This window comes from Physeter macrocephalus, chromosome 17 (assembly GCF_002837175.3).
Source record: "Physeter macrocephalus isolate SW-GA chromosome 17, ASM283717v5, whole genome shotgun sequence".
Taxonomy (NCBI): Eukaryota; Metazoa; Chordata; class Mammalia; order Artiodactyla; family Physeteridae; genus Physeter; species Physeter macrocephalus.
The window spans coordinates 49,470,575-49,485,422 of NC_041230.1; the positions used below are offsets into that span (position 1 = coordinate 49,470,575).

General features: G+C 47.8%; 1 protein-coding gene across 17 annotated transcripts in view; it reads left to right on the top strand.

Moving 5' to 3' along the window:
- The window catches only part of GAN (gigaxonin), a 96,024-nt gene that overhangs the window by 13,686 nt on the left and 67,490 nt on the right, over nucleotides 1-14,848 (top strand). For 4 of the 17 annotated variants that reach the window (XM_055078885.1, XM_055078894.1, XM_055078896.1 and 1 more), the window contains 5 exons: nucleotides 492-586; nucleotides 1,927-2,038; nucleotides 3,993-5,979; nucleotides 6,077-6,881; nucleotides 9,996-10,155. The exons of 2 other annotated variants lie outside the window; for them this stretch is intronic. The gene's annotated coding sequence lies outside the window, so the exon portion shown is untranslated. The remainder of the gene's footprint in view (nucleotides 1-491; nucleotides 587-1,926; nucleotides 2,039-3,992; nucleotides 5,980-6,076; nucleotides 6,882-9,995; nucleotides 10,156-14,848) is intronic. 11 more of the 17 variants (XM_055078891.1, XM_055078901.1, XM_055078888.1 and 8 more) reach the window with 10 other exon arrangements.

Below are 14,848 nucleotides of genomic sequence, written 5' to 3' on the forward strand. Positions count from 1 at the left end.
GGACGCGCAGGCTCAGCGGCCACGGCTCACGGGCCCAGCCGCTCCGCGGCACGTGGGATCCTCCCGCACCGGGGCGCGAACCCGCGTCCCCCGCATCGGCAGGCGGACGCGCAACCACTGCGCCGTCAGGGAAGCCCAGCACACACTTTTTTTTAAAAGAGCTTTAAAAAACTGCAGTAGCCTCTGATTTTAATCATGCAATTTTCTTTGATTTCTATCTTGGATAATTAAAGATGTTTACACACTTAAAAACCCAGGTCTATCTTACCTTGCTCTTAATGGAGCTTCTAATGGAGCTGAGGTAGTTATCAGAAGTTCCCTCCTCCTGCCCTATGATCACCCTTGATCCAATGCAGGGCCTGAATCAAGTTCAGGGATCCTGGCTTGGGAACCGTTTTTGTGAAAAGGATGCCCGGCCTGGATGCCACAAAAGACAGGTGGTCCCAGCTCTCGGTGAAGGGGGCTTTGTCAGCTGTGTCATTCCTCTCTAGGCTTAGAGCTGCCTCGGATCAATTGCGCTCACAATGGGAAGCGATACCGCTATGTCTTTGCTGCTGAAGTCCGGTGGAGCCCCATCCCAACCAAGGTACTAGTCCTTGGGAGATGGCAGCCTAGAACCATCGTGTCTGTCTGCAAAGCTGAGTTCCCAGGTTCTCAGGGAGGTCAGAACCGAGGTCCCCTTGGGGTGGGGGTAAGTCAGAAAGTGACGTCAGCTTGGGACAAAATACACTGGAAGCAACGATGGACCATCCAGGGGAGGGAATTGCACCTTATGGGCTGTTGCTCAGGAAGGATGTGGTGGCTGGAGTTTATCCATTGATTTCTTTTTTGGATGCATGTTTATTGAGCACCAGCTATGTGCTACAATGTGGTAGGCACCGAGGAAAAGGAAGTGAACAGGGAAATCCCAGTTTCTGCCCTCAAGGAACTCACTGTCTCAAGCAGAGAGGGTAGAGCTGAAGCTAGGAGGATTTACATTTTTTTTTATTAACTTATTTTTTTTAATATTTATTGTTTTGGTTGCACTGGGTCTTAGTTGCGGCAGGTGGGCTCCTTAGTTGCGTCTCACAAGCTCCTTAGTTGTGGCATGCGAACTCTTAGTTGCAGCATGCATGTGGGATCTAGTTCCCTGACAAGGGATCGAACCCAGGCCCTCTGCATTGGGGGCGCGGAGTCTTAACCACTGCACCACCTGGCAAGTCCCTATTAACTTATTTTTAAATTGAAGTATAGTTGATTTACAATACTGTGTTAGTTTCAGGTGTACAGCATAGCGATTCATATTTTGGTTTTTAAACTGCTAGTTGTTTGAACACTTGCTGTTTCCCAGGGACCATGCTGAGTGCTGTACAGACATCAGTTTTCCTTAGTAGCTTCGGTTTTTAGTAATAAAATGGAAAATCTTTTTTTTTTTAAATGCAAGCAGTGCAGAAACGTACAAAGCAAAAAATTAAGGTTCCCCCACACACGTACGCACACCCCGAGTCACTCCCCACTAATCCCACACCCTCAGGGGAAAGAGGCCTATTAGAGATTGAGAGAAGGCCAGGGACTCACATTTTTAAAACAACAAAGGAATCATATTATACCTTAAAGGTTTGCATTGAATAGTTTATCTAATGTGTAAAAAAATTGCAATATAGTGCCAAGTACCAGATAAATCCAGGGGTTTTATTTCTGAAAGAATTCAGTGTGTACTGTCAGCTCTGCAGTGGCGGGAGGACCTTTGCGTAAAGTCGGAGGAGGAAGCAAGCTGCTTTCATTTCTGTTGTCACACTGACCAGAGGCAGATGCCATGTGGGGTCTACGTTCGCCAGCGTCAGAGTCCACTTCCCTCTCTCTGGGGCCTTGATGCCTTCCTATTCGCAGGGAATAAGCATGCTCTCCAACCACGCATTCCCACGTTTCCCCCCTTTGGACGTGCAGATAATAAAATACGACATTCTCACGAAGTCATCCTTGAAGTGGGGAGAGGTGCACTGCTGGCCGGCGGAGCCCGTGTTCGTGCCCACACCGGGTGCCAAGGACGAGGATCACGGTAAGGCAGCCCGCTTGCTGCACTGCGCTTGTGATCGCCCCTCAAACAGAGACATCGTTTGGGGGCAGTGCCCGCCCCCCATCACACATCTGGTGGAGTCATGCTTTGAAGCCCAGGTGTGTCTGAGTCCAAAGCTGTGGGATGAGGGAGTCCCCCAGCCCACCCCCACTTCTGACACCAGCTGCAAGTTCGGGGGTCCCCAAGACCACCCTCAATTTCAAGAGAAGAGCTCACAGAACACACCGAAAGCTGCTGTGCTCATGGTTACGGTTTATCTCGGCGCAAGGGTGCAGATTGAAAGAGAAAAGGCGAGTGGGGCAGGATCCAGGAGAGTCCTGTGCGTGGGGTTTCCGCTGGTCCTCTCCTGCGGGGGGTAGGACCGCGCCAACTTCCCCGGCGACGTCCACGCAGTGTGGCCAACCAGGGAAGCTCTCCAAGCCCTGTGTCGGAGCCCGTGTGGGGCGTGGTCACGCGGACATGGTGCCCTCCAGTCTTCGGCCCCCCTGGAGGTTGAGCTGACACCTGTGGCCCAGGCCTCCCCCTAAATCACTTTGCTAGGATGGGTTATATGCAGCGGCCCCAGGTAAACAAAGGCACTCTCATCAGACCGTCAGTCCAAGGGCTTAGAGGTCATCTCCCAGGAGCAGAAGGTCAGACCTCCCTTCCAGGGTGATTAAATTGTTTGAGACACAAAAGCCCACTTCCATTCCACGGAGCAGCACTACCCTTGCCCAGAGTATAGAATCTCGGTTTTAAAATCCATTGCAACGGCTGGGTCTCAATTTGTAACTCCTCTAAGCATGTAAGTTTTCCGTGGAGCACCTAGAAATGCTGGTGGCCCTCCTCTCTTGTCCAGGTTTCCACCTGACCAAATGGTCCTTTCCCTCTTTGATTCTGCCTTTGCCCCAGAAATGCCCTGCCCACCCCCTAGGGATGCTAAGGAGGGTATTAGAAGCCTGGGTGGGGCTGCCCACACCTATGGGGAAGGGCAGGCTGCCCTGCTGAGCCTGCCAGCTGCTTCCCTCAGGTGAGAAGGGAGTGGTTTTCTACCTGGGTGGTGTCTTCCTATCGACCTGCACTGCACGGCACACCAGGTAAGGGACCCCGTGTCACTGTCACCTCCAAGGTGGGGGATGGTTGGTACCACCTCCTGCTGAGGCTGGCCTCCCATTGGGCTGGGCAAGTGCGTCCTGCACAATCTCTCGTGGGCAGCGAGCAACCTGGTCTTCATTCCACCAAAGGAGAGGCTCAGAGAGTGAGGTAACTTACCCACGGTCAGTCACACGCCCAGTGCATACAGAGGAGGGTTGAATTCAAGCCGATCTGACCTCAGCTGCCCTCAGCCACTCTGAAACCCGGGAGGCCTTGGGAAGAATCACAAATATTTGCTGGAAGTTTATGTGCACTATTTCATTTAGCCCTCTGTGCCTTGAGAGTGGGTGTTTAGAATATTCCCATTTTACAGAGGGGAAAGCTGCACATGCATGAGATGAATTGGACTCATTCAAATGCCATTTGAGTGCAACTGGTCCGGGTTTAGCCGAGTGACGGATATTAGCCTAAGTGCAGCGTCAGAGCTGATTCTCTATAACTGGAGTTTCTAAAGAGTAGGAAAATAGCCATTCTTCGGTGCATGTAATGATTTACAAAGTGCTTTCATAACTGACCGTGCAAGATCCTCTCAGCAGCCCTCTGAGGGTGGGGGGGATTATCCCCACTCTACAGATGAGGAGACTGAGGCTCAGAAAGGTGAGGGGACTGGTTCAGCCAAGGCTTCCGATTTCCCTGGCCTTTCCCTTCCGCTCCCACAGAATATCAAATGTGCTTCCCTTCTGTTTTGATTAGATAACTTACATTCAAAGGACAGGGAGATAGAGCTGAGAAGCTTATCCCCCCAGCTGGACCAGGTTCAAGGCCGCCCTTTTACAAAGTGTCTCTTTTTGTTTCCCCAAAGGGATTATCTTATCGGCCATTGTCTCGACCGACCCCCAGAAGCTGCCTTTTCCGCTGGTTCTGGATGCCAAAACTTTTACAGAATTGGCTTGTGCCTCCCTTGATGTAGAGATGCACCTGGATCTCCACGGGCTGTTCATCCCAGGTGCCAACCGGGATGCGGGGAAGCAGGCCCCTTCCCGGGAGGAGCGGGACACGGCTGCTGAGCGCTGTGTGGCCCCAAGGACCTGACAGGGTGGGGGCCTGGGCCCTGGAGAGCGGCTCCACCAGACTCAAGGGTGGTCCCTCCCTGGTTGGGGGGCAGGGGGCCCTTCGTTTTATTTTGCACTTATTATTCTCTCCGTGGTTGCTTTGAGACACAGTTGCGGAAATAGAGCTTTTATCAGGATCTTTTCTTTCATTTCATTTTGGCCGTAAGAACCTTGTTTGAAAGTTGATCAAATATTTATTGATTAGCTCTAGTACTTCTAAAAGCCCCTTTCCTTTAGTATAAAGACCGTGACCATGAATCAGCAATTGTATTAAGGCACAAAATCGTGGCTCCTAGAATGGGCAGCCACTGACCCACTGGAGAAGAGACACAGAGATATTTATCGTTGCCCCTCCCTCCCTCCCTTCTTTCCCGTGGACCACGTGGTGACTTCTAGCTTTCTCAGCCCTGTGCTGTTAGTAGACTACGTGGCCCAGAAGGCGTGTACTTTGGTCGTTCCATGCAAGGCGTGGCATGATATAAAATTGATAAAACTTTAAAGCCTCTTCAGACCTTATTTTGATTTTACATGGCTTCTTTCCTCTGAAGATCTTCTAAGGCAGCAAAACAGAGGGGCAGAGCTAGACGGCTCATAGTCCTCTGGGTGCCTCATTGCACACCCAGTGGGACAGCAGACTGGTGTGGGCGTCCCCCACCGCAGGAGGGTATGGAGGGGCTGGAAGCCAGGACTGAGTCCTGTCTTGCCTGATGCTGAGAACCAGGGTGGCGAGGCATGCCAGAGCCATACAGGAAAGGGGGTCCCGTCAGCAGAATTCCTTGGAGATTCATCCAAGTTGTTGTTTTGCTTTCCTTTTATTTATTTATTTGGCTGCGTCGGGTCTTAGTTGCGGCTCCTGGGCTTCTCTCTAGTTGTGGCGCGCAGGCTCCAGAGCACGTGATCTTAGTTGCCCCGTGGCATGTGGGGTCTTAGTTCCCCGACCAGGGATCGAACCCCCATCCCCTGCATTGGAAGGCGGATTCTTAACCACTGGACCACCAGGGAAGTGCTATCCAAGTTGTTGTTTGTTTTTCATCCAAGTTGTCCTGTGTTGGGTATGTTTTATTCACTACTCTACCCTCTAGAACACTGCCTGGTAGATGCAGGCTCTACCAACAAATTAACTATTTGTTGAACGAATGAATTCCGCCAACAAAGAAATCCAACTCCATAATGTACCAAAAAGGGACAGATATTTTAAAAAAGAAAAAAAGAAAAGGATATTTTACTGAAGATCTCCTGGGAAGACAAGGAAGACAGTTCACATGGAACACCACCCCCAAATTCCCTACAAGGGTTCCTCTCCCAGCTGTCCCTGGTCTCTCCTCTCTTTCTTCCCCTGTTGGTTCCTCAAAAACTCCTCTACCATCCCAGCATTTCCTTTTCATGCTCAGCTCATAGATCCCATTAAACAAAAACCCAAACTCCGTGGATGGAATGAAGACCATCGACTCTTCTCCTCTGGAGACTTCAGTACTTCCAGCCTTGATAAGATGGATTGGGAGGAAATGTCAACCATGGTGGCCTAAGAAACATGTGATGGAGGCCCGCATTTGGGTGGCAGGAACGGAAAAGAGTTGACAAATGGGACAGTCACTCACCTATTCGTTATTCTACTTTAAACGTTTGAGAAGAGGGTGGTATTTGAAAAATGCTCCACCGCTCTTCTACTGAATTCCCACTGGCAAACAATACCCAGACCTACTCATGAAAAAGGACGCAGTTCTGCGGGGAAGAAAAGTATGTCCGTGGTTTGTTTTCCTTGTTTAGGAAGACAGGTAAAATACCAGACCAACGAGGAAGCCTGGCACACCACATCTTTTCTTCTTGTTTTCAGACACACCAAAGGTCAATGCTGGGACGTCCAATTTACCTTGATCCTGAATTCCGTCATATTTCAGACACAGGCCAGGGTAATTAGCTCAAAAGGCCACAGGAGCCAAGACGCGTGCGCCTTTCTTGAAGCCGAGACCGTCCGTCTTATCCTCAGAGCCTTCCTTGTTATGCTTCATGTGGGTGTAGTGCATGTCCAGGAAGTTCTGCAGGAAAAATCACCCTGGATCTGTTTATTCCTTTGATAAAGCCACAGCTTTTCACAAGTGCTCAAAGACGTGTCAGGTATGTGGTAAGCCCTCAGATGTTTGACCCACTAATTTTTCCTTCAAGGGTTTCTCTAATTTGATTCCATCTCAGGAATAAGCTGGATGTATACGTGGACAAATCAACTCACAAAAAATCTAAGTGCATTCGAGCTCCATCCGCATTCCTGGTTTGTACTCGTTTCCTCCCAAAGCTACCAAGCACCGGGCTGACTCAGTTGAGAAGGTTGCTGGTCCAGGTTAAGTGAAAACACCTTTGATCACTTCTTCAGCTGTTTAAAGACAGTTTGGGTGGTTTTTAAATGGCCGGGGGAAGTCTTTCCCATGGTAAATCAGGACATGCAGACAGAAGAGTCATCACCACCTTCCTCATCATCCAACCACAGTGAGACCAATGGCCTCTGCTCTTCAGCTTCCTTCCAGGAGTCTGGACTCCGCGACCAGGTGCAGACGCAGGGCCACTGCCCTGGCTGCCGGGCTGCAGCAGGAAGCGGTCTCTCGAGGTCAAGCACCAGCAGAGAGGCTGGGGTTTTCTTGGACAAGGTGAGCACGGAGAGATGTGGGAGCCCTGTGTTGGGACAGGTGGGGATGAGCCAGCCTTCCTTCCTCCTGGCAACCAGGAAAGCCCTCCTGGAGGGGTGCCCCTTCAGGAGCTCCCTGAGTGGTCGGAGAGAGCACCTGCCAAGATTCTGAGGATGCAGCTCGGGATGAGGATCTGAAGGCGGATGTGGGTTGACTGAACAGAGCAGGTGTTGAGTGACTTTCCCATGAAAGGGCAGTGGAAAGACTGAGAGAATTAGGGGGGGGTGTTTTCTCTGATTATAAAAGTCATATATGTTCATTGTAGAACACCTCGTTATGTTAAAAAAAGAAACGAGAGAGGCACCCAGAGTCCCACTACCGAAAGAAAACCCCTGAAATCATTCTGGTGTGGTTTTTCCCGAATTTAAAATTTTTTTCTATGCGCAGTTTACATATTGGTGATAGGTTTGTAACCCACCAGTTTATAACCTGCTTTTTTCACTTACTATACGATACAATGATTTTCCCAGATCATGAAATTCTTCTAATGGGTGCATATTATTCCATCTTTGGGACATGGCATGATGTACACCAGCCTGCTGGTGGACATTTAGGTTTTTGACTATTATAAACAATGCCGGATTGTATTATATACAATGTGTGTCTATTTTTAGGGTCCATGCCGCATCCCTCTCTGTATTCAGGTGCTTGTTATTGTCATTTTCTTTAGCTAGATTCCCAACTTTGGATTTCTGAGCCAAAGAGTGGAAAAACAAGGTTTGGGTGTTCTTTGAAAGGCCAAAGGTTTTGGTTTGATTCATAGGAAACTGAGAAGCCATTCTAGAATCTGAGAGGCTCAAATGGTCAATGTGGCTAAAGGGCTGAGAAATCCACATTTCTCAGGCAATAGGGAAAAAAAGTAGGTACGTGGGAATATCAGTTTAATCCAAATTCTCCCTTCTTCCTTTCCTCTATTCTTTCTTTTTCTTTGTGTGTGTGTGTGTGTGTGTGTGTGTGTGTGTGTGTGTGTGTGTGTGGTACGCGGACCTCTCACTCCTGTGGCCTCTCCCGCTGCAGAGCACAGGCCCCGGACGTGCAGGCTCAGCGTCCATGGCTCCCGGGCCCAGCCGCTTCGCGGCATGCAGAATCCTCCCAGACCGGGGCACGAACCCGTGTCCCCTGCATCGGCAGGCGGACTCCCAACCACTGCACCACCAGGGAAGCCCTATTCTTTCTTATCCTCTGTGTCTTTCCACTCCATTCAGATACTTGTTCGTTTCAAGCATATATTCACTCACTCACTCATTCATTCATTCATTCAGTGATGACCAAGATTATGTTGGCATATAAGGGTCAGCCGAACGAGTACCTCCACTGTCCTCAGGGAGCTTATAGCATAGTGAAGGACACAGCACCAAGGAACAGACCAACACAATTCAATGGAATGGCAGTAAAAAGGGAACTCCCGGGGACCCCCAATACTGTCTCAGGAGCCAGGGATGGCTGATATGTGAAGGATGATAGCAGGTAACCAGGTGAAATGGGCAATGCAGATAAAGAAAGGGGCATGGAATCAGGAGAGAGCTTGGTAAACTGAAGGTAGAAGTTTACCAAGAACTTCTGTGGGCGTAGAATTGTGGCGTAGAAGATGGCAGAAAAGACAAGTTTCAGCCAGAACCCCAGTTTATCTGTACTCAGGTAAGAAGTGGAATTGGCACTAACTAAAGAGAAGTTTCCAATAGTTTCTTCAAGGACAATCAAGGACCGATAGTAATTTTTTTTTGGCCACGTCGCGTGGCTTGTGGTGTCTTAGTTCCCCAACCAGGGATCGAACCCAGGCCCTCGGCAATGAGAGCGTGGAGACCTAACCACTGGGCCGCCAGGGAATTCCCAGTAATTTTTTTTAATAATAGCTTTTTTGAGATCTAATTCATATACCAAAAAATTCACTCTTTTAGAGTATTCAATTCGGTGGGTTTTAGTATATTCACTATTGTGTAACTATCACCACTGTCTATTTTTACAACATTTTCATCCTCCCAAAAAGAAAACCTGTACCCATGAGCAGTCCCCCCTCATTCTGCATCCCCTCCCCCCAGTTCTAGGCAAACATAAATCTACTTTCTATCTCTATGAAGTTGCCTAGTCTAGACATTTCATATAAATTGAATCGTGCAATATGTGGGTTTTTTTGTGATTGGCTTCTCTCACTTAGCATAATATTTCCAAGGTTCATCTATGTTGTTGTATGAATCAGTACTTCGTTCCTTTTGTGGCTAAATAATATTCCATTGTATGGACATACCACATTTTGTTTATCCACTCCTCATCAGTTGAGAGACATCTGGGTTGTTTCCTCTTTTGAGCTGTCATGAGTAACACGCATGTTCAAGTGTTTAATGTGGACGTATGTCTTCATTTCTCTTGAATATATTCCCGCGAGTGAAATTGCTGGGTCATGGTATAAATACGTTTAACATTTTGAGGAGCTGCCAAATTGTTTTCCGAAGTGGCTGCACCATTTTACAGTTTCACCAGCAGTGTTTAAGAGTTTCAATATGTCCACATCCTCCCTAATTTGTTATTATCTGCTGTTTTTATTTCAGTTATCCTAGATAAAATGAAGTGGTGTCTCATTGTAGTTTTCATTGGCATTTTCCTAATAACTAATGATACTGAACATCTTTCCATGTGCTTATTGGCCATTTGGATATCTTCTTTGGGGAAGTATCTACTCATATATGCTTTGCAATATTTTCTCCCATTCTCTGGGTAGTCTTTTCACTTTCTTGATGGTGCTTTTGAAATACAAAAGTTTTAAAATTTTGATGAAGTCCAATTTAATCCAATTTTTCTTTTATCTCCTCTGCTTTTGGTGTCATATCTAAGAAACCATAACTTAATCTATGGTCCCAAAGATGTACTCCTATGAATGTTATAGTTTTAGCTCTTACATTTAGGTCTATGATCCATTTTGAGTTAATTTTTGCATGCAGTGTGAGGTAGGGGTCCTACTTCATTTTTTTGCATATGGATATCCAATTGTCCCAACATAAAAGTCACCATTTAGGGTTGAAAAATCTTCCTTCCACACAGGAAAAAAAATGTATCTCCTTTTCCTCCACCATTCCTTAGAAGATGGTTCCTTCAACCAGTGAAAAGAAACTGTAGGGCAGCTCTCTGCTGGTTCCAGCAAGGCGTTGGTTCAGAGACAAGGAAACCAAGATGGAGCCTCAGTCAGTGGAGATTTAGTATCTTCCTCCATCTTCATCACTGGGTCCTGGCGAAGTTCCAGGTAAGCCCAGTGTATGCATGCTCAATTCAGAGTCACATCCCCTGGTAGGATTTTCCAGTTTTTTCTTTCCTTAAGTACATCTACTGTGTTCCAGGAGGGCCAAGGGTGACTGGTGTTCCTAGAGATGCTAATCCATTCCGGGAGGTTGGGACCAGTGAAAGGCGTGGGTTCCCTGATTTTGTCTTCAGTCTGCCCTTTGGGTTGGGCAGGCAAGAGGTCTTAGCCTGGTTCAGGGTTCCTTAAGTTATCATCAGAATCAATGCGGCAAGAACAGTGATGTCTACATTGTTTGTGCATCTTCTGTGGTTAAGGGCAGGAACGGAGCTTATTAGAATAGTAACAACAGGATAACATCAGCTGATGTGTGCTGACACCTCACTGTAAGTTCTGCTTCTCACGTAATCCTTGCAACAGCCCTGAGGTTGGTCCTGGTACCGTTCTCATTTTATGGGTGAGAAAACGGAGTCTCAGAACAATTAAGTAACTTTCCTGAGGAGACCCCAGTTCTAACTTCTTAACCACTACTTTTATTGTCTTTTTTTTTTTTTTTTTTTTTTCGGTACGCGGGCCTCTCGCCGTTGCGGCCTCTCCCGTCGCGGAGCACAGGCTCCGGCCGTGCAGGCTCAGCGGCCACGGCGCACGGGCCCAGCCGCTCCGCGGCACGTGGGATCCTCCCGGACCGGGGCACGAACCCGCGTCCCCTGCATCGGCAGGCGGACTCTCAACCACTGCGCCGCCAGGGAAGCCCATATTGTCTTAATCTTATTCACTTCTTCACCCTCAGGGCTTCGTTTAGTGCCTGGGACAAAGTGGGTAGTTAATTAAAGGACAGCACAGAGGTGAGAACAGGGACCCCAGGCTCACTGCCTGGGTTTTGATCCTCTTGAAACCTGTTGATGCCTCAGTTTCATCATCCATAAACTAGAGATAGTACATGTCCCTCATTCAGAGAGTCATGAAATTTAAATGAAGATTGCCTGACACACAGCAGTTCTCAATAAATTTTAGCTCTTTTATTTATGAGCCTTAAAAACAGTTAAGAGGTTGAATCTTGGCTCCCAACCCTCACTTGTCATAAGACCTTTGGTAAGTTATTTAAACTCTCTGTGCCTCTGGTTCCTGACCTGTGAAATGGGGATAACATTAGAACCCACCTCACAGGGCTACAGTGAGGATTAAATAATGTTCTTGTAGCCCTTAGAAGAAGTGTCTGCCTCTTAGTTGCCTCTAACCATCTGAGTTAGCGAAAATTATGGGGGCAGTTCATGCAGAGGATGCTACTCGTAAACCCTCAAGCGAAGGCTGGTCCTCCTCTCTTTCGGAAGGGCCTTACTCCTGGTGTGGTGAGAGAGGACGGGGACGGTGTCCCAGGCGCCCAGAGTGACCAGTGGCATCAGAGATGACATAAGCAGATCACTGGCCCACCCAAAATAGCCATAGTCTAATCGGGCATGACCAGAAGACCCTCCAATGGTCGGAGAACAGGGTATCCGAGTTACACGGTCTCAGTTCAAACAGCAGCCATCTCCTAGGATGGATGTGATCATTAAAAAGATGCCATGTATCAAAGGCACAGGCCAGTGCCAGGCACAAAATGAGTGGTCAAGGGTGGGACATCCACATGGCAGGGATTTTCATCAGTTTTGTTTCTCACTATATCCCTGTCTAAAATAGCACTGTATTGGGTTCCTATGGCTGCTGTAACAAATTACTACAAACTGGTGGCATAAAACAAAACAGATTTATTCTTACAGTTCTGGGGTCAGAAGTCTAAAATGAGTCTTATGGGAATAAGATCAAGGCGTCCGAAGGGCAGCTTCCTTCCGGAGTCTCCAGGCAAGAGTCTGTTTCCTTGCCTTTTCCTGCTCCCTCATTCCTTTGCTTATGGTCCCGCCTCACTTCACCTTTTCTTCCCTTTCATCGTCACATCACGTGTTTTTTTTTTTAATTTTAGAATTTTATGTATTTTTTTATACAGCAGGTTCTTATTAGTTATCCATTTTATACCTATTAGTGTCTACATGTCAGTCCCAATCTCCCCATTCACCACACACACACCCCTCCCCGCCACTTTCCCCCCTTGGTATCCATACGTTTGTTACATCACTTTTTTTCCTTCTATGAAGTCAAATCTCCCTCTTGCAGAAGGACCCTCATGATTACATTTAGGGCCCACTGGATGATCCAGGATAATCTCCCTATTTTAAAATCCTTAACTTTGTGACATCTGCAAAGTCCCTTTTGCCATATAGGTGACATACACAGGTTCCAGGGATTAGGACCTGGATATCTTTGGGGACCGTTATTCAGCCGACCACAAGCACCTAGCTCTTAATGCACTCAGTATATATTTGCTGAGTGAATACGTGAATGTTAGCCATTTAGGATTGTCGTTGGCATGATCTTGGCTTCAAGATGTGTATGTGGTCTCCTCGCCTTCAAGTCTTGTTCAAATGTTATTTCAATGCGGATTTCCTGACCCTAATTGAACACTGCGACTTGCTTCCTCCGTTGAACGCACCCTCCTGATCCCTTTGTCCAGCGTAATTCCTCCTCCCCTCACCCCCGTAGCACTTTTTGCCTTCTAGCATACTATAAAATTGACTTATTTATTACGTTTATTGGCATTTGTCCATCTCCCTCACTAGCATGTAAGCTCAAAGATTACATTCAGGAGGAGGATTTTTCTCTTTTAGTCTCAGATGTGTCCTGAGGGTCTAGAACAGTGCCTGGCACGTAGTAAGTGTTCGATACATGAGTGCTGAATGAACACATGAACTGAATGCCTCACCAAATTTCCCTCGGCTGCCGAACCGGTTCTTTATCTTTTGTGCTCAATCTTCGCTTTCATGACAATGAAGGCATTGCCTGTGGTGAAGCCAATCGACTCTAGGTAACCTCTGTATTAATCCCGTTCACGGGTCTCCCCCTTCTATTAACACACTGGCAATTTTTATTTCCGAAACACAGATAACCTCAATTCTCATCTCCACCAAGACTTTCGAAAGTCTGGGAGGGAAATGGACGGTTTGACTTTGGACATGTATTGAAGGATAGACTTCTTAGAATTCGGATAATTGCAGAGCTGGGAGGGTGAGTTGTCCCTGGCTGAAGTTGTGGGGCTTTGTTATGTTGGGTTATATTGTTTCTACCGGTCTGCTGGAGGAAATGAGCTTGTGGTTTCTGCAGTTGGTCAGGCTCAGGATGGTCTCTGTAGAGGGTGCTTGAGTGCCTGAGGGGGCATGGTGGAGGGGCTTCCTGAAACTGTTTTTGTGTGTCTGTATGTTCTTAAGGGGAGTAGAGTCCATGGCTTGTATCAGCTTCTCAACAGGGAAAGTGAAGGACTTTTGCACTACCCCAGCCATGAGGATTCTGTGACTCTGTGTCTCACAACATGTAGGTCACATTAACAGGCCGTACACAGCTCAGAAAGGAAAGGCAGCAGTTTGAAAGGCAGGGCCCCTTCTCCCCATCCTCTATCCCCTAATAAGTCCCCAAGCTGTTGTGTTAAAGATGCTGAACCAGGCCGTGGCTCAAATCTCAAGATGACTGATCTCAGTCTTTGCAAGACTCTTTATTTATTTTTGGCTGCATTGGGTCTTTGTTGACAATGAAGGCATTGCCTGTGGTGAAGCCAATCGACTCTAGGTAACCTCTGTATTAATCCCGTTCACGGGTCTCCCCCTTCTATTAACACACTGGCAATTTTTATTTCCGAAACACAGATAACCTCAATTCTCATCTCCACCAAGACTTTCGAAAGTCTGGGAGGGAAATGGACGGTTTGACTTTGGACATGTATTGAAGGATAGACTTCTTAGAATTCGGATAATTGCAGAGCTGGGAGGGTGAGTTGTCCCTGGCTGAAGTTGTGGGGCTTTGTTATGTTGGGTTATATTGTTTCTACCGGTCTGCTGGAGGAAATGAGCTTGTGGTTTCTGCAGTTGGTCAGGCTCAGGATGGTCTCTGTAGAGGGTGCTTGAGTGCCTGAGGGGGCATGGTGGAGGGGCTTCCTGAAACTGTTTTTGTGTGTCTGTATGTTCTTAAGGGGAGTAGAGTCCATGGCTTGTATCAGCTTCTCAACAGGGAAAGTGAAGGACTTTTGCACTACCCCAGCCATGAGGATTCTGTGACTCTGTGTCTCACAACATGTAGGTCACATTAACAGGCCGTACACAGCTCAGAAAGGAAAGGCAGCAGTTTGAAAGGCAGGGCCCCTTCTCCCCATCCTCTATCCCCTAACAAGTCCCCAAGCTGTTGTGTTAAAGATGCTGAACCAGGCAGTGGCTCAAATCTCAAGATGACTGGTCTCAGTCTTTGCAAGACTCTTTATTTATTTTTGGCTGCATTGGGTCTTTGTTGCTGCACGCGGGCTTTCTCTAGTTGCGGCGAGCAGGGGCTACTCTTCGTCGCAGTGCGCGGGCTTCTCATTGCGGGGGCTTCTCTTGTTGGGGAGCACAGGCTCTAGGCACGTGGGCTTCGGTAGTTGTGGCACGAGGGCTCAGTAGTTGTGGTGCATGGGTTCTAGAGCGCAGGCTCAGTAGTTGTGGCGCACGGGCTTAGTTGCTCCGCAGCATGTGGGATCTTCCCAGACCAGGGTTCGAACCCGTGTCCCCTGCATTGGCAGGCAGATTCTTAACCACTGTGCCACCAGGGAAGTCCCTCTGGGCATTTCTTGAGGCTTCAGTTTTTC